Source organism: Asterias amurensis, chromosome 18 (assembly GCF_032118995.1).
Source record: "Asterias amurensis chromosome 18, ASM3211899v1".
In the NCBI taxonomy this organism is placed as follows: domain Eukaryota; kingdom Metazoa; phylum Echinodermata; class Asteroidea; order Forcipulatida; family Asteriidae; genus Asterias; species Asterias amurensis.
In genome coordinates this window covers 7,607,008-7,627,627 of record NC_092665.1, presented here as the reverse complement: position 1 = coordinate 7,627,627, position 20,620 = coordinate 7,607,008, and the positions used below count along the sequence as shown (strand labels likewise).

Genomic DNA, 20,620 nt, shown 5'->3' with positions numbered 1-20,620 from the left:
TCAGATTGATGTGTGAGTGTTCTTATTATAATGTCGTCCGATAGAGTACAATTATTTTTCATGCGTATAAGCAAAGCGAAGCAGCATGAAATGCCGGGTTTTATTTTGTTTCTTGTAAATTACCCCACATGTTTCCATCCCCAAGGCAAACACATATCGACAATAATGTGTAGATGGGGGACCCTGTAGTTGTGTCGGTTTCTATAACAAGTTTTGGTGGTTTTTGAGGGTCAGATTTGTTTCGGTGCATAGAGATGGGTTCCCGGTTTAGCATCTTCACTATCATCTGATGCTGTGGGTTTTTCTTTCTTGCAGTTTTTCCGTGTGTTTTCACGGTAACCACATGGTTACCAACAGGCAAAACACACATATACCGCAAGAAACGGAAGAAAAATGCCCGCGGCATCCGACTTCTACTCTACATTTTATGTGAAGTAGAGTCGGGCAGCACCATAGAAATAGAACCCGGAGAACGCTGAGCTCGACCACCCTCTCTGTGTCGTCTGTGGACGCGGCGTATCAATACCGCGCAATACGCGCGTATGGCACGTATCATCGTATGACACGCGCGTATGGCAAGATGGCAAGATGTCAGCGCACATAGACCATTTCTAGTGTTTTCATTGGTCAATGATGATGTCATTGGATGGCAAAATTGTATGGCAAAATATTGTGCCATACACGCGTTACGAAAATGGCGTATGCGCGTCCATACAAATGGTCTCACAACGAAACCGCACGCACAATGAGACACTCAGCGTTCTCCGGGTTCTATTTCTATGGGCAGCACGCATTAGTCGCGCAACCAGCAGAGAGCACCCGCTGCAACTCGACTATCTCACTGCGTGGGACCATAAACGACTTGTCCACAATTCTACGATTAGCGCAGAATTTAGCGATAAACAGAGCTATGAAGTTGTGCCCTGTGGTCTTGAAAGAATTTTGTACACAGAACGTGGAGGGAACCATGGGGGAATGGGTTATCACTTGCGGACGCCTTTTCCCGCCGCCGATAGCTTCATTCGACGGCGGGGTTTCAAGACAAGTGCGAACGTCATACATCTTGTGGTGGTTTCAATCGTCATATTTCCGGATACTGAAATGGAAAATAAGTATGTTTAAACCTAAATGTTCACTTATATTGTATACATGTACATGCTTACTATGGTGATGTAGATAGGGATGTGAATGTCAGTGAAGACGTTCGGTTTCAATCGTTGGTTTAAATTTGTAAAATTAATTAGCACGGCATGTACGTATACATGTATCGACATAGCACGACCATATGACAGGCAGTCTAATAAACTAATAACCTGGCATGCTCGTCGCGGTGTTCCTCTATTGCTATATAAATACTAGGGACCAATTGTGAGGTATTTCATAGGGACCCCAACGGAAACAAGCCAAAGATATAAATTGGCTTTGTTGGGTTATCCTTGTTTTGTACATTTTTGTGTGTTCAATTTTTATTGTGTTCGAAATTAATTTATATTATTTCATCGTCAATGATCGCCTGTTTCCGATTGCTGGCTATGTATTTTTGACGTGTTTTTATCCAAATAAATTCAAATCAAATCAACACACGTTCTGTCAATGATAGTACCCCTGGCATGCTCTGCGCGGTGTTTGCGCTGTGTGTACTTTATTAAAGCACCAAGTTGGGTATTTCATAGAAGCCCTACGGAAATAAGCCAAAGATATTGGCTTACTATTGGGTTATCCTTGTTATTTTTGTGTCCTATTTTTATTGTGTTTGAAATTAATTTATCTTATTCCATCGTCTGTTTCCGATTGCTGTGTATGTATTTTTGACATGCTCTTATATAGTCTTATCCAAATAAATTCAAATCAAATCAAATCAAATCAAGTCAATGATAGTAGCTTGGCATGCTCTGCGCCGTGTCTTTGTGCTGTGTGTACTTTATTACGCACCAAGTTGGGTATTTTTGTGTCCTATTTTTATTGTGTTCTAAATTAATTTATCTTAATTCATCGTCTTTTCTCCCATTGTTGTGACGGTTTCGATCGTCATAATTTAGGATACTGAAATGAAACTTAAGTATATTCTTATATACTTATGATTTCTGGTAAATGTATTTACCATGGTGTTGTAGAAAGGAATGTCAATGAAAATTATGGCTGGATGTCGGTGCAGACATTCGGTTCCAAACGTTGGTTCAATTTGTAAATATAACACGACTACCTCATTTTTAATGAAAGTAGTTTTATAGGCAACTTACTAATACTAGCCTCGCATGCTCTGCGCGGTGTCTCCCTCTGTGCTGCGTCACTGTGTGTACTTTAGGGACCATGGGTAGTCAGAGACATCCCAATGGTTTATTTGGTTATCCTAGGATCGGTTATCCGAATATTTTTTTTCCGTGATCTTACCTTATTTATCCGATTCCATCGTCTTTTCTCCTACTGTGTATGTATAGTTAACAGTCAAATAAATTCAAAGTGTTGTTCTTGGCAGGTTACATGTATGACCTCGATATTGTGAGAGTTTTTAAGAACTGTAATCAGAGGATAATAAATTTGTTCAACCAGGGTCATTGGTGCAAACATGTACTTATATGTGTACATGTGAAGTTAAAGTCGCTATTAAATATTTATAAATATATAACTGTTTACATGCATTTCTTCATAAAGATTCCCTTTTTTTAGTCAATTTGTAAACAAAACACCCCTTTGAAAAGCACTACATCAGAGGCAATTTTTATGTACATAAAAAAGATTGGTCAGCTTTAAGCGCAAAATGGGGTATGCTTTCGGCGCCTTTTCACGCTGGCGATATGCTATGGCTGCATCCGCAAGGGGTCTCTAGTGTCACACCTTGTTGAGGTTTCAATCGTCATAATTCTGGGTTCTGAAATGAAACTAAGTATATTTTTATAAACCTTAACATTCACTTGTTGTGTATGCGCTTACTATGGTGTTGTAGAAAGGGATGCGAGGGTCAGTGAAGACGTTCGGTTCCAATCGTCTTTTTCATTTTGTAAATATACCACGACTATAGGGCCTACTGACATTTTAATAATAATAATAATAATATAGGCAACTTGATACTCACCTGGCATGCTCTGCGCGGTGTCCTTCTGTGTTGTGTGTAATTTAAGCACCAAGCTGGGTGTTTCATAGGGACCAAACAGAAACAAGCCACATATATTGGCTTTATTGGGTTATCCTTTTATATTTTTGTGTCCTATTTTTATTGTGTTTCTAAACTAATTTTTCTTATTTCATCGTCTTTTCTCTTATTGTTGTGTTTGTATTTTGAAATGTTTTGAAAATCTGAATAAATACAAATCAAATCAAATCAAATCAAAGTGTTGTTCTCAGCAGGGTATGTAATTGTAGTATATACACTAGTTGTACAAAGACTGTGGTGTCCATAGTTATTTTTATTGATTAGTCTGGTCCGTGTCATTTTTAATTTTTTTATTTATTTAAATTTTTTTCTTACTGTTTTTGGTTGCTTTTGTTTTTGTCCTTGTCGTCCAAGTCCTTGTCTGTCTGTGAAATTATCCTAATTTCTGTAGTTATTTTCTTCAAATTGTATACATTGCATCCGTCCTTCATTTTTATGTTCATAAATATTTGTTTTCTAGTGTATGCTTAAATTGTTATTGTCGACGTGAAAAATAAATGTTCATTTGTGGGATGTTTTTAAGGAACTGTTATCAGTGGATAATAAATTTGTTCTACCACGGTCATTGGTGCAAACATGTTCTTGTTGGTCTACATACGTTATTTAATAAATTAAAGTCGCTGTTAATATTTATAAGCGTATATTGGTTTTCACGAGTTTCTTTAAAGTTTCATAAAGAGACTCCCTTGTTTGAGTCAGTTTGCTAGATGTCAGTGAAGACATTTGGTTCCAATCGTCTGTTTCAATTTGTAAATATAACACGACTATAGGGCCTGTTAATATTTTTAATGATAGTAATTTTATAGGCAGCTTGATAGTAGCCTGCTGCTCTGCGCGATGTACCTCTGTGCTGTGTGTACTTTAAGGACCACATTAGGTATTTCAATGCGACCCCAATGGAAATGAGCATTATTGGGTCACCTTGGATATTTTTATAGCCTTAGGATGTCAAGAGATGTTTGAACTGAACACCAAGTCAGTAGGGCATGCCAGTCTTTTATTGGCTCAATATTCATGTAAATAATAATGTTTTGATAGAACGGCTTTTTTAACCAACCCTCTGTAATTGTAAACTGTACACGAGGCAGTATACTGTAGTATGCACAGACACACGTTGTGCGTGGCAGGGTATGGCGTGGCCATCTGCGGGACACACACCGCACAAACCAGCGCACTGACCAATCGACCAAACGATCGGCGTAAATTGGTGTTTTTTGTTATATGAATAAGGTTATTTTGAGAAATATAAAGGTGTATTATATTAAACAAACAGGGTTGTCAGCAAAATCTTTGTTTCTTTTTAAAAGCTCAGTATAAAGTAAGGGGGGCCAAATTGACACTTTCCAAATGTGGTGGGGGGGGGGGGCAACAGCCCCCTGATGTCACCGCCGTTCATCCTTAGCACTTATTGTGCAATGAGAAAAAGACGTGATCACCATTGGCAAACAGCTTACTTTAGGCGAAGAGGTAACGACCCCCGGGGTTCCCTGCATGAGGCATGCTCCGGCTCCCGCCGGGTAGTTTCTCTAAGACACAAATGTCCCATTGTGGGGCTAGGACACGATTATCCTCAATGAGCATACATTCTACACTATTTTTGCACAGTCTGGCACTATAGTGTTTTTATTGTTCGATGTATAAGTCAATTGAGGGGGAACCAGACGCGTAAAAGGTCCCATTATGCGGCTAGGACACATTTCTCTTCGTTTAGCATACCCTCTACACTGGCTCAGTCTGGCTTCTGTATTTTTTATTCCCTTTTTGTATTTATAAGGGTATGTTGGGGAAGCCAGACAAACGGTTAGCTTCGGTACACGCGAGCAGTGGGAAAAACCAATCCGCTGGAGGTTTGCATGCCTGATTTTTGCTTAATCAAAATTGCCGATATTATTGAACAAATTGCGGTATATCAACATTTTCTATATTTCGATATGATTAAAAATGTTACATCCGCAGTATCTTATCTCAAAAAAACATTGTGTATATAAGTATTTTCGATATATCGACGGACGTTATTTAGCTGAACAGTCAAAAATAAATATGGTTACGCGGATGTTGGTCAGTTAACTGGGTAACCTTGTAACTGTCACTGTTAAATAGTCTCTACTGGTCATTTTTTGTGGGTTTGTTCTGACAGAGTGAAATAAAATTTTGAACTCGTGTTTCAGACAAATTTTAATATTGAATTCGCTTTGTGTTTTTTTTTATCCACTGTTTTCGCTTTTAAATAAACATTTTATTTGGTTCTAATTCAGTGTATTTATGTCATCAGCCAATTGAACAATAAAAACACATTGTGCCAATCTCTTTTTTATATGACCATGGATTATTTCTTCATTTTCATATAATTGCTTACTGATTTGTTGGTTTTCCTGTAACCTTGTGAATGTAAAGCATTGTGAGAGTTTATGTAATACCGTAAACAATATTAAGAATAACTTAGTTTTAATTTGATTCATTTGTTGAGTCCTACGTGGTGATGATGTTGTTAGAGAACTGTTTCTTCCTCGCAGTCATCTGTTTTCTGATCATCAACTAACTTTCTATGGATCACAGTCATCTGTTTTTCTCAGCATCAACTTACTCTCTATGGATCACAGTCATCTGTTTGCATAGCATCAACTAACTTTCTATGGATCGTTCTCCTCTCACACCACGACACTTTTGGAATGCCGAAGTCACCCACCTCATCTATTAATGGCCATGGACGTATAAACTTGAAACACTGATAACCATTTTCTTAGTGGTGTCAACCATTAGGCCCCTCGTATATGGAGCGCTCTACGCAACCAAGGCTATCGATCGGTATTAGTTAGGTGTAGGTGGGCATTAAATATCTTAAACACTGTTACCTATGTTATCATATATGTAATGTTAACAAAACTTTAGTCCCTAAATAGGTTGCCTGGTTACTAACTGTATTTTTTTTTTTGTCTAGCAGGACGAGGCCCTTTGATGTATGGAGCGCTCTTTGCGGCAAAGCGAATTGGTCGGTTCTAGTTAGGTGGGCATTAAATATCTTATACACTGTTACCTATATACGTATGTCATGTTAACAAAACTTTATGTCCTTAACAGGTTGCCTGGATCCAAAGCTCCCTCGTCTTCCTTGGTTACTAATTGAATTCTTTTTGTTGTCAATCAGGACGAGGCCCTTTGATGTATGGAGCGCTCTCCGCAGCTAAGCGAATTGGTCGGTTCTAGTTAGGTGGGCATTATATATCTTATAAACTGTTACCTATGTTATCATATGCAATGTTAACAAAACTTTATTTCCAAAACAGGTTGTTCTAACTCGATCCTACTCTGTGGTAGTAGTTGTAGACTGGCACTCTACGTAACAAAATCCTATGATACTTGCAAATATGGGAATATATTGAAGGGATACAAACTCTTAATGAGGCAGTGACGTTAAAAGCGAGAAGTCCATTGATCCAATAAGAGAACCTACTCTGCGGTAGTAGGTAGACTGGCACTCTATGCAACAAATTCCTATGATACTTGTGAATATGGGTATATAATGAAGGGATACAAACTCTTTATGAGGCGGTGACGTTAAGCGAGAAGTCCACACGATCCAATAAGAGAACCTTCGGTGCGGTAGTAGGTAGACTGGCACTCTACGTAACAAATTCCTATGATACTTGCAAATATGGGAATATATTGAAGGGATACAAACTCTCTATGAGGCGGTGACATTAATAGCGAGAAGTCCACACGATCCAATAAGAGAACCTTCGGTGCAGAAGTAGGTAGACTGGCACTCTACCTAACAGGTTTCTATGATACTTGCGAATATGGGAATATATTGAAAGAATAACAACTCACTCGGGTGCAGTGACGTTAATAGCAAGAAGTCCACACGATCCAATAAGAGAACCTACGGTGCGGAAGTAGGTAGACTGGCACTCTACGTAACAATTTCCTATGATGCTTGCGAATATGGGATTGTATTGAAGGAATAAGAACTCACTCCGGTGCAGTGATGTTCTGAGCGAGAAGTCCGATCGATCCAATAAGAGAACCTACTCTGCGGTAGTAGGTAGACTGGCACTCTACGTAACAATTCCCTATGATACTTGCGAATATGGGATTGTATTGAAGGAACAAGAACTCACTCCGGTGCAGTGACGTTCTGAGCGAGAAGTCCGATCGATCCAATAAGAGAACCTACTCTGCGGTAGTAGGTAGACTGGCACTCTACGTAACAATTTCCTATGATACTTGCGAATATGGGATTGTATTGAAGGAACAAGAACTCACTCCGGTGCAGTGACGTTCTGAGCGAGAAGTCCGATCGATCCAATAAGAGAACCTACTCTGCGGTAGTAGGTAGACTGGCACTCTACGTAACAATTTCCTATAATGCTTGCGAATATGGGATTGTATTGAAGGAGTAAGAACTCACTCCGGTGCAGTGATGTTCTGAGCGAGAAGTCCGATCGATCCAATAAGAGAACCTACTCTGCGGTAGTAGGTAGACTGGCACTCTACGTAACAATTCCCTATGATACTTGCGAATATGGGATTGTATTGAAGGAACAAGAACTCACTCCGGTGCAGTGACGTTCTGAGCGAGAAGTCTGATCGATCCAATAAGAGAACCTACTCTGCGGTAGTAGGTAGACTGGCACTCTACGTAACAATTTCCTATAATGCTTGCGAATATGGGATTGTATTGAAGGAGTAAGAACTCACTCCGGTGCAGTGATGTTCTGAACGAGAAGTCCGATCGATCCAATAAGAGAACCTACTCTGCGGTAGTAGGTACACTGGCACTCTACGTAACAATTTCCTATGATGCTTGCGAATATGGGATTGTATTAAAGGAATAAGAACTCACTCCGGTGCAGTGACGTTCTGAGCGAGAAGTCCGATCAATCCAATAAGAGAACCTACTCTGCGGTAGTAGGTAGACTGGCACTCTACGTAACAATTTCCTATGATGTGTGCGAATATGGGATTGTATTGAAGGAACAAGAACTCACTCTGGTGCAGTGACGTTCTGAGCGAGAAGTCTGATCGATCCAATAAGAGAACTTACTCTTCGGTAGTAGGTAGACTGGCACTCTACGTAACAATTTCCTATGATGCTTGCGAATATGGGATTGTATTGAAGGAACAAGAACTCACTCCGGTGCAGTGACGTTCTAAGCGAGAAGTCCGATCGATCCAATAAGAGAACCTACTCTGCGGTAGTAGGTACACTGGCACTCTACGTAACAATTTCCTATGATGCTTACGAATATGGGATTGTATTGAAGGAATAAGAACTCACTCCGGTGCAGTGACGTTCTGAGCGAGAAGTCCGATCAATCCAATAAGAGAACCTACTCTGCGGTAGTAGGTAGACTGGCACTCTACGTAACAATTCCCTATAATGTGTGCGAATATGGGATTGTATTGAAGGAACAAGAACTCACTCTGGTGCAGTGACGTTCTGAGCGAGAAGTCTGATCGATCCAATAAGAGAACCTATGGTGCGGAAGCAGGTAGACTGGCACTCTACCTAAACAAGTTTCTTTGATACTTACAAATATGGGAATATATTGAAGGAATAAGAACTCACTCCGGTGCAGTGACGTTCTAAGCGAGAAGTCCGATCGATCCAATAAGAGAACCTATGGTGCAGAAGTAGGCAGACTGGCACTCTACCTAACAAGTTTCTATGATACTTGCGAATATGGGAATATATTGAAGGAATAAGAACTCACTCCGGTGCAGTGACGTTCCGAGCGAGAAGTCCGATCGATCCAATAAGAGAACCTACTCTGCGGTAGTGGGTAGACTGGCACTCTACGTAACAATTCCCTATGATACTTGCGAATATGGGAATATATTGTAGGAATAAGAACTCACTCCAGTGCAGTGACGTTCTGAGCGAGAAGTCCGATCGATCCACTAAGAGAACCTACTCTGCGGAAGTAGGTAGACTGGCACTCTACGTAACAATTTCCTATGATGCTTGCGAATATGGGATTGTATTGAAGGAATAAGAACTCACTCTGGTGCTGTGACGTTCTGAGCGAGAAGTCCGATCGATCCAATAAGAGAACCTACTCTGCGGAAGTAGGTAGACTGGCACTCTACGTAACAATTTCCTATGATACTTGCGAATATGGGATTGTATTGAGAGAATAAGAACTCACTCCGGTGCAGTGACGTTCTAAGCGAGAAGTCTGATTGACCCAATAAGAGAACCTATGGTGCGGAAGCAGGTAGACTGGCACTCTACGTAAAAAGTTTCAATGATACTTGCGTATATGGGATTGTATTGAAAGAATAAGAACTCACTCCGGTGCAGTGACGTTCTAAGCGAGAAGTCTGATTGATCCAATAAGAGAACCTATGGTGCGGAAGCAGGTAGACTGGCACTCTACCTAAACAAGTTTCTTTGATACTTACAAATATGGGAATATATTGAAGGAATAAGAACTCACTCCGGTGCAGTGACGTTCTGAGCGAGGAGTCTGATCGATCCAATAAGAGAACCTACGGTGCGTAAGTAGGTAGACTGGCACTCTACCTAAGAAGTTTCTATGATACTTGTGAATATGGGAATATATTGAAGGAATAAGAACTCACTGCGGTGCAGTGACGTTCTGAGCGAGAAGTCCATTCGATCCACCAAGAGAACCTACAGTGGGTAGTAGGTAGACTGGCAATCTCTGGATTTGTTTTTTTTAAAGAATCTTGGTTTTATTTTTCAATGACATATTTTAACAAATTTTTGCCTTTTTTTTAATTTCCCTTAACAACAATATTTGTGTGTTTGTGTACAGATGGTGCCGGTTAATTGTTCATTCCACTTATCTTAACTCTGTAAAGTTAAGAACGAGAAGTCCACTCGATCCACTAAGAGAACCTACTCTGTGGTAGTAGGTAGACTGGCACTCTAACTGACAAAACCCTATGATACTTGCGATTATGGGAATATATTGAAGGAATAAGAACTCACTCCAGGGAAGTGACGTTCTGAGCGAGAAGTCCACTGGATCCATTAGAGAACCTTCTCTGCAGTAGTAGGTAGACTGGCACTCTACCTAACAAAACCCTATGATGCGAGCGCTTGAGAATATGGGATTGTAATGAAAAATAATTAAAACTCACTCCGAGTTAGCGACGTTAATAGCGAGAAGTCCCCTCGATCCACCAAGAGAACCTACAGTAGTTAGTAGGTAGACTGGCAATCTCTTGCTTTTTTTTTTTTTTTAAGAAACTTTTTTTTTCAATTACTTGTTTTACCAGTTTTTACCTATGTTTGATGTTTTAATTTTTGTGTTTGTGTGTAGATTGTGCTGGTTAATTGATCATTCCCCTTTGCTTAACCCTGTGCAGCTAAATAAATTTAAATGTTGTTGTGTTTTTGACTATCTTTTAATCAGATTTGTTGTGCGGTTACTTTTATCGTGGGGGTCAAAGGGCTAGGAACGGCCAGGAATGTGTGTGAAGTATTGAGCAACTTCTCACCCATGAAACATTCTATATGGCCAGCGTCTCAAATAGCCTCTCCTAGTCAAACTCCTACTGCCCGGCTTCCCGTGCCGATCCCTGTTTAGAACAGTGGGCAGAGGTGTGTTTTAGGTTAAGCAAATGACAGTACGTACTAAGAAAAAAACATTGACCAACTCAGCAGTTTGTCACTAACGAGTTTTTAATGAGAAGTATTGTTTCTTTCTTACTTTCAGGTCACATTTCAAGGTTCAACATATCCAGTTACATAGATAGGAAGAAGACAACGGGAAAAGGATTCTAGTTTGACATTCCTGCTATTAATCTGCTCATAGAGAAAATAGAGGTGAGACAACATTCTCATTTAACTTCAAAATGGTACTGATCTTATGAAAAGCACTTGTAACCGTTTATAAAATGCATAGTGTTGAAAGTAGAATATAACTAAGCACATTATGCCCCGCATTTGCACAGTTTTTCTAATGTTGTCTACTAACATGACACGCCAGCTTGTGGAGTCAAATTTTATACTCCACAAAATGGTTGACCATGTTAGCTTGCGAAGTAAAAGAAAAACCACACAATTTTGGGCCATATTCTTGTGGCTCATTGTATTCTACTTCTAAAACATCTTTCTTAACATGCATATGATATAAAAACAAAAAATTAAAAAAACGATTTCTAAACACCAAATAAGTCCAATCCCAGGCAACGTGTCCCTTTAAAATAAACTTGAAACACTTTATTCCTATGGTCAATTGATAGCAACAAGAATGTAATAATAACCTATATTATTGTTTGCCGTGATTCACTTTTATGCTTGCCATCATCATTGTAACCCAACACGACACTACAGGCAAGGCTTTATGCTTATGTGGCTGTGTATGGTCAATGAAAAAATGGGCCAGGGTTTACTTCCCTCACAAAATACTCTATAACAAACTTATAAGAAACTTATAGGAGTCGTATAAGAACCTGTGTTGAGCAGCCTTATAGAATCTTATTAGAGTCTATTGAGCAGTCTTATAATAATCTTATCAGAGTCTTATGTGATTCTTACAAGTATTTAATATGTAAATTAGTGAGATCTCAAGAGAAATACACCAGGATCTTTTGAGAAACTTCCAAAAGTCTTTTTCTTACTCTCCTCAGAATCTCATAAGAAGTGTATAAGAATCATTTCAGAATAAGATTTTTAAACGGAAAGTGTCATCTACTGTGAGTTGCAATCGTTGTGACATTGAGGCAAGGTCATGCTCAGTAAGTTATCAGACTTAATAGTATGCATGAGTTAGATAAGCATAAAGCAAACCAAATCAAATCATAAGTCAAGTTGCTGTCACTGGCGCCCCACTTACACTGCATTTTTTCCTAGTAAAGTTGTTTGTCTAAGAAAGCAGTATTTTCTGCTTAATAATGGCTTACATATTAGACCCATGTTCTCATCTGTAAAGCCAACTATAAAATAATGTGTCCTCCATCCTCGCAGTATGCACAGTGCTGGGCTAAGTTTCATAAAGCTGCTTAAGCACAAAAAAACTAGCTAAGCACAACAAAATTGTGCTACCAGAAAAAGGTTACCAGCCTAAATACTGTGTCAAAAAGTTCAGTTTGTACAAAGTACAAAGGCTTCAGGGGCATGAAGCCATTTTCCGTCATCTGAAAGCACACAATCTTTCCAACAAGGCTATTTTTTTCTTTCATCGTTTTCAAGTACGATGACCAAAAATTTTTTTACAGTAAAATGCATGGTCTAAAACAGAAGTTTGAAAATTAAACTTCACACACCTTTTTTCAGAACACACTGAGCTTTGGCTGTGGTGGATAAAAGGTTGTTTTGTGGCATGAGCGATATGTTGTATGTTTGAAGTTGAGCAAATGACGGTTCTTGGCCAAAAGACATTGACCAAATCCGCAGATTGTCACTAACAAGAGGGTTATTAATGACTGGAATTATTTCTTTGTTACTTTCAGGTCCCATTTCAATGTTCAGCATCACCGAGTTACTAGGAAGGAAGAAGACAACGGGAAAAGGATGTTTTGACATTCCTGCTATTTATTTAATCATAGAGAAAATAGAGGTGAGACAACATTCTCATTTAACTTCAAAATGTTACTGATCTTATGAAAAGCACTTGTAACCGTTTATAAAATGCATAGTGTTGAAAGTAGTATATAACTAATCAAATATTATACTCCACAAAATGGTTGACTATGTTACTTTGCGAAGTAAAAGAAAAACCACACAATTTTGGGGCATATTCTTGTGGCTCATTGTATTCTACTTCTAAAACATCTTTCTTAACATAAGCATATTATAAAAAATAAAAACAATTTAAACACCAACCTGTCCAATCCCAGGCAACGTGTCCCTTTAAATTAAATTTGAAACACTTCATTCTTATGGTCAATTGATAGCAACAAGAATAGCATCATCAATGTATCCCAAAACGACGTTACAGGCAAGGCTTTATGCTTATGTGGCTGTGTATGGTCAATGAAAAAATGGGCCAGGGCTTACTTCCCTCACAAAATACTCTATAACAAACTTATAAGAAACTTATAGGAATCTTATAAGCCCCTGTATTGAGCAGTCTTATAGAATCTTATTAGAGTCTATTGACCAGTCTTATAAGAATCTTATCAGAGTCTTATGTGATTCTTACAAGTATTTAATATGTAAATTAGTGAGATCTCAAAAGAAATACACCAGGATCTTTTGAGAAACTTCTGAATGTTTTTTTTTCAATTCAGAATCTCGTAAGAAGTGTATAAGAATCATTTCAGAATACGATTTTTAAACGGAAAGTGTCATCTACTGTGAGTTGCAATTGTTGTGACTTGAGGCAAGGTCATGCTCAGTAAGTTATCAGACTTTATAGTATGCATGAGTTAGATAAGCATAAAGCAAACCAAATCAAATCATGAGTCAAGTTGCTGTGACTGACGCCCTACTTACACTGCGTAATTTGTTCCTAGCAAAGTTGTTTGTCTAAGAAAGCAGTATTTTCTGCTTATTAACAGCTTACTGATATTCGACCCATGTTCTCATCTGTAAGGCCAACCGATTAACGGGACTAGCAAGCTTGTGGGGTCAAATTTTGTACTCCACAAAATGGTTGAACATGCAATTTTGCAAAGTTAAAGTAAACCACATGATTTGGAGGCATATTCTTGTGGCTCATTATATTCTACTTATAAAATATCTTTCTTACCATATGCATTTCAAAAAAAAAAAAAAAGAAGCTTTTTATGCACCAAGTTGCCTTACCCAACCAGCGTGTCCCTTGTAAACTTGAAACACTTTTTTTGATGGTCAATTGTTAGCAACAATTGAGTGTGATATTAAAGGCAGTGGACACTTTTGGTAATTGTCATAGACTAGCCTCCACAGTTGGTTTATCTCAACATATGCATAAAATAACAAACCTGTGAAAATTTGACCTCAATCGGTCATCGAACTTCGGAGATAATAATGAAAGGAAAAAATACCGCCGTTACACAAAGTTGTGTGCGTTTCGATGGTCGATTTCGAGACCTCAAGTTCTAAATCTGAGGTCTCGATATCAAATTCATTGAAAATTACTTCTTTCTCAAAAACTATGGCACTTCAGAGGGAGCTGCTCTCACAATTGTTTATATCATCAACGGCTCCTCATTTCTCGTCACCAAGAAAGGTTTTATGCTAATAATTATTTTTTAGTAATTACCACTGCCTTTAAAGTAAATTTGAAACACTTTTTTATGGTCAATTGATAGCATTAATCAAGTGTGATATTAACCTATATCTGTTAGCCTTTTTAAATGTTTAAGCCTGGTTTCATCATTTTTACCCAAAGTGACGCTACAGGCAAGGCTACATGCTTTATGTGGCTGTGATTGGTCAAAGAAATACTCTTACAAGAAACTTTTAAGGAACCTATAAGAATCTTATAAACATCTAATAAGAACCTTTATTGAACAGTCTTATAAGAATCTTATCAGAGTCTTATAAAATTCTAATAATTTTCTTATAACTATTTTATATGTAAATTAGTAAGATCTTAAAAGAAGGATAAAATTCTTATAATTTTCTTATAAGTATTTTATATGTAAATTAGTAAGATCTTAAAAGAAGGATGTTTTAAAAGTTGAATATAATGATCCACACAAGTATCACTCAAAATTGCACGGTTTTCATTTTAGGTCGCAAACTAACACGGTCGGTGTGTTTGTCGACGAGGTAAAATGAAAACCACGCAACTTCGAGGCGTATTTGTGTAGATCATTGTATTCTACTTTTACAACATCTTTCTAACCATATCGATTTTATAACAAACGGTTACATGACGCTTTTCAAAGACCAACTCAACCGATCCAAGGCAACGTGTTCCTTTAAACATAAAGACATTTTGTTTTAAATAAACTTTGGGTGAAACTTCTGATGTGTGTTCCTGAGAATCCTTACAATTTGGTAAACTTTAACGATCTGTATTTAAAAAAAGATAAAACATGTTCTCAGAATCTTTTGTGACAACATTTTAGTCTTTCAAACATATTTATTAATGGTTATGTTTTTTGTTCAGTTTGTTTACAGGTGCACTTTGACAAGGATCAATTTGAACCTCGACCAAAGGACTGAAAGTTTAGGCAGACTTCTGTCGCAACCATCTTCCCTCACTGCAAAGTATCCAAACTAAACTGATGAAGAAATCGACACTTGTCGAGATAAATTGCGGATTCTAAAGACTTGTGCCGCAAAGTGTTGCAAGCGCACGTTATATTATATGTTGCGAATAATAAGAAGCAACACAACTCAGTGTTTCACCAGACAGGTAGTCGGGAATATTTTTGTAGTCAACGCTTGAGCACGATTATAACAGAGTAGAGAAAAATAGTAGTCGCGACTCAAATAATAATTTGTAGTCGCGACTTTAACACTAGAGCACACTAGTCGCCCCGGCCTACTTTTGCATGTAAGTAAACCACGGGTATTATCCTGCGAATGCAAATCAAATTTTAAAGTCACTGTTGTTTTCCCAGTGAAAGTTTTGCAGAAGTTGAGCACAATTAGTCAACTGTAGCATTTTTTTATTGCGAATTGTGACGCTCAAGAACACATTCCCTGCTAAGCTGTTAAATACGCTTAGCATAAGCACAATTCCATGATTACGTAAGCGCTGCGATTCTTTCCTTCAAAAGCCATTGGCCCAGGACCAAACTTAACTAAAGCTTTTTAAACACAAAAAGCAGCTAAATACAGCAAATACAAGTACAAGTTGTGAATCAAGGTATTCTGCTCATCTGCAATTTTTTTTTAAAACATAATGTTTTCCTATTGATTATAAGCAGCTCTATAACATTTAGCCACTATTCTGCTCAATTTCTGCATTTTTATAAAGCAAAACGTTTTGCCTATTTATTATAAGCAGCTTTATACAAATGACCCACTCAACCACAACAGAAAGGTCAGCATAATAAAATTGCTGCTTTTGTATTCCTGCCACAGAGTTTTTGTATGTCATGGTATAATTTCCGAAAAGAAAGCGAAATACTTGAATTAGTTTAGGCAAATGGTCCCCGACTTCACCCGATTCCAAATCCCAGGCGTTCTATTTTCGTCGTCCACGCTCGTCGCCTGAAACGAACCCGGTCAACTCGGTCCCAAACCAACTCGGTCCCAGTCATACGTTGACAGTTTTTTTCACTAGTTTCTCAAAAACTACAACACCACAGCAATAAATATTTCAAGGGAAGCTTTCAACTATCATTATCTTCAAACTGTTTATGTTTAGTGAAAATCTATATTTCAGAGCAAAATAATAACTATAATATAATGATCAAAACAAATATCTAGAAGACCACCAAAATATATAGAGGATCAACGGCAAATATATATAAAGGACCAAAAACCTCAAATATAAATGACAAACACAAATATATTTAGGGGGTTGAACAAAGAATTGACTAGAGTGGGATTCGAACCAACGACCTCCGGATTACCGTGCCGGCGCTCTACCCACTGAGCTATCTCGCCCTATATTGGCGGTGTCCCTATTTTGTCAATATTTTTGTTCGGGGTGCCAGTCAGAAGCCATACAACCGTTAACTGCCGTGTAACCAGAGATCACACCCAAATTACGATACAACCTGGGAAGCGGCAGCTAGGGGATCACCTAAAGGGGATGCGACTTTTTGTTTCAGATATCAATATAAACCACAAGGGAAACTGACTGGGTAAATTTGTAAATGATTTTGGGGGTTGAACAAAGAATTGACTAGAGTGGGATTCGAACCAACGACCTCCGGATTAACGTGCCGGCGCTCCACCAACTAAGCTATCTAGCCCTATACTGGCGGTGTCCCTATTTTGTCAATATCTTTGTTCGGGGGTATTGAACAAAGATATTGGGGGGGGGGGGGGGTATTGAACAAAGATATTGACAAAATAGGGACACCGCCATTATAGGGCTAGATAGCTCAGTTGGAAGAGCGCCGGCACGTTAATCCGGAGGTCGTTGGTTCGATTCCCACTCTAAAAGCTTTTACGGGGCTCTCCCGGGTCAGCCCAAGTGCCGTGCTTGTGGAGTGGGTCACCTGGGGTGACCTGAGGTGCATGCCGTCACCACGAGAGGGCGAGTGTGATCGTTCGGTTAGGTATTATCATCCCAAGGGGTCCACCCGAGTGAGCACTACGGGGTCGACCCATGGAAGCTTTTCGAACGCACCCACTATTGGGAGCGTTCGTTTAGCTTCCCTGGGTCGACCCCGGTCTGCCCCGGTGCGTTCGAATAGCTTTGACGTCATTCCAGGGTGTTCAGGTGGTCAGCCCCCAGCGCCTACGAGCATGGGCGTCAATCAGGGGTGGGACAGGGGAACATGTCCCCCCACCTTTTGGAGGGTGGGGGACACAATGTCCCCCCCCACCTTTTTGACCACCTTTATCATGAAGCCCAAGTTTTGCCCTGTGTAAGACGAAACCCGGTGTCCCTATATGGGCATTAATCCTGTGGGCAAAGATGACACAATTTTTTCAAGGGTGGGGGACACTATATCAATTGTCCCCCTCAAAATTGGCCCTAGATTGCAAAAACTTGCTAAAACTTGGTTCAAAGACCCGCATTTGAAGATGCTGTCAACCCAAAAGGTTCTACTGCTGCTCACATTTTACAGATGTTCTGTTCCATTCTGTAAGCCTCTTATTGGCCTAAAGATTGCACCACAGAGCATCTAGAATGCAAAAATTTCCCGGGCCCTTAGGCGGGCCGGACCCATGCCGTAAAGGTTTCATACTCGTGTGCTCACTCTCTCACAGATTTCCCCCCTAAAACAAGGTTCATAGATCCGCACTTGAAGATGCTGTTAACTCAAAAGGTTCTGCTGCTGCTCACATTTTACAGATGTTCTGTTACATTCTGTACGCCTCTTATTGGCCTTAATTAGATTGCACCACAGAACATCTAGAATGCAAAATTTTCCCGAGCCCTTAGGCCTGGACCCAAGGCCGTAAAAGGCTTCGCGTTCCGCTTTATAGCAGGCTCCATCTTTAATACCCACCAGGGATGAACTGCCGTCTGAGCATTAGAATGCAGAAACAAAATGGATATTACGAAGCTATAATTGAGTTGTTTTTTAGGTACAATAACCATGATAGCAAAAATAGGTGCATCATAGCTTGAAATAGGCATTAAATCTAAGAGGGGGGAACATCACCCCTCAGACTCCATAGATTGCACCAGAGAGCATCTACGGACTAAAAAATTCCCGGGGCCCTAAAGCGGGCCCCGGACCCCATGCCATAAATGTTATGTGTCCCCCCCCCCCCCCACCTTTCAAGGCGGATTGACGCCCCTGCCTACGAGAGCGGTGAGCGGTTCGTTTAGCTCTTGTCGGGGCCTCACCCGAGTGAGCACCGCGGGGTAGATCCAGGGAAGCTAATCGAACGCACCCAGGGAAGTAACAAACTTATCTATGAAAGAAAATATTATTAACATTTCAAAAATAAAAGGTGACACAAATTTCGTCAAAGTTAGGTATGTTACAGTGCGCATAGGATCATCGGAACTGAGAAGACCAATCACTAAGTTGTACCTCTTACTGGAAGCGGACAACTAGGAACGGACTGTTGTTTACAGTAACTTTAACCAGTGCTCTATATGGATTGTTTAGTGGATTGTTGAGTTTCCTGGTTTTGTTAATTGCTCTAAACTGTTGGTTCCGCAATTAGGGAGCCGGGATGTTGCGAGTTGGATTAATTTAATTTGGACCATTTAGGGCGCTTTGCTTAGCGACGCCACTCGGGATCAAGATCTTGACAATCGTTACGAGTCTGTTTGTGGAGCAGTTAAATTATCTTTTTGTGTTTACTTTTGAAGGACCCTGGATCCCAAACCAGCGTTGACGTGCAAGGCAGTTGTATAGAGCAATTGTATGATGGATAAGTGGAAATAAAGAAAGAACTCAGAATTAATACGTTTCGATCAACCGACGTTACACAATCCCTAAATTCGTTTGTTTTTCTTTTGTCTTTGCGCTCAGTTATTTTATGGCGCTTTATAAATGCTCTGTTATTACCACTAATACAAAATATTTCGCTATACAAAATTGACAAGCATGGCAAACCTTGTATCATAGGTTTATGAAGATTAAAGACTTAGAATAGAAATAGTTCACCTTGTTGTCACCTGAGTGGCCTGTTGAAGTTACCGCATGGCTTGTTTTTTTTTTTCGTGAAAGAGTCCCTTCCCCCTTGGTGCCGCTCCCCATCAGCAGGGCCAACTCATGCACGAAAAGTGGTTGAGTGACTACGACTAATCATCGTCTAATCATGTGAAAAATCACGTTTTGAATATTATTGTTGTCAATTCGTGACTTAAAAACTAGTGTCATTGTCCTGAGTTGTTGTTTGATAATTAAACGGTTTTAAATGATGCTTTAGACTTTAAATCTACGTTGTTTTTTCTCGATAATTGTTTTTTTTTCTATGAAGAAACGGATATCTATAAAAGAGATGTTAAACTTGCATCGGGGATAAAGAATAATAATTTAGGTTTTTTACCCATAGGTTTTTGATCTATTGTATACTACCATGGAGGAAGGGAGAAAAGGAGCTCGAACCATAGAGTGCTCGAACGAAGGGCCTTCAAAAGTCGAACCTGTGGTACCGCGGTGGTTTAACGAATCACCCACATTACCTTATACAAACAATGGGCGACCTGGCGTATGTGAGTTTGCGCGTGCGCACTTGGTTCTTCACTCAACTATGGTGTCGTATGTCGTATGTATATAATAAAGAAAAGAACAAATCGAACAGCACATTTTAATACCCTCGTGTGCTAAAACACAAATTTTGAACCACCGCTAGTGACAGGAAAGTCGCAAAAAATGTAACGTATTTAACTTATGGTTTGTGTTTCGCTAGAAATTAATATTGACAAGCAAAGTGCAAACCTCTCGCTATGCGCTATTGTATTAACACTGAAAAAGAAACGAAGATATCAAAGGAAAACCTTTCTGTGGCCTTCCTTCTGTCATGCATGCTAAATACACACCCAACGTATACCCGAGTTAGTTAAGAGGTTCAATGATCACTTAAAAAGAGTTTGCTGACGTTTTCAGAGGCCAACAAATTAAGTATAATCATTGTTAGGCTCTCAAACGCGTCACCAAACTCTCTCTTGTGATCAATGAACCTTTACTTCTAGAGTTGCAATAATCATGCGTCAACCTCAATATTGGGTCTGTCGATCAAATGCATCGGAGAGAATCAACCCCAAAACGCTTAATATGGGCCTCATATACAACAGTGATATGTTTGGTGGATGTAGGCTAAATTAAAGAAACAGAAGGAGGATGCTTGATGTTTCGATTTGAGGAAACTGAATTCTAACCAAGTCACTATGTACAAGTCATCTTACTCACCTCGTAACATGGTAAGTATTTTGGGTGGACAGGTGCTATTCTTATTAAACTCTGAAAATATTTATTTGTTTTAAGTCCGAGCATTATGAAGAGACCAATGTACTTTCATGGTGATTA

At 39.3% G+C, this 20,620-nt stretch overlaps 1 long non-coding RNA gene across 1 annotated transcript; it reads left to right on the top strand.

The window, feature by feature from the left end:
- Positions 1-992: 992 nt before the first annotated feature.
- LOC139950692 (uncharacterized) lies at positions 993-16,832 on the top strand. The gene is made up of 4 exons (XR_011787687.1): positions 993-1,112; positions 10,840-10,949; positions 12,578-12,684; positions 15,169-16,832. It is a non-coding gene; the product is annotated as an uncharacterized lncRNA (long non-coding RNA).
- Positions 16,833-20,620: the final 3,788 nt, after the last annotated feature.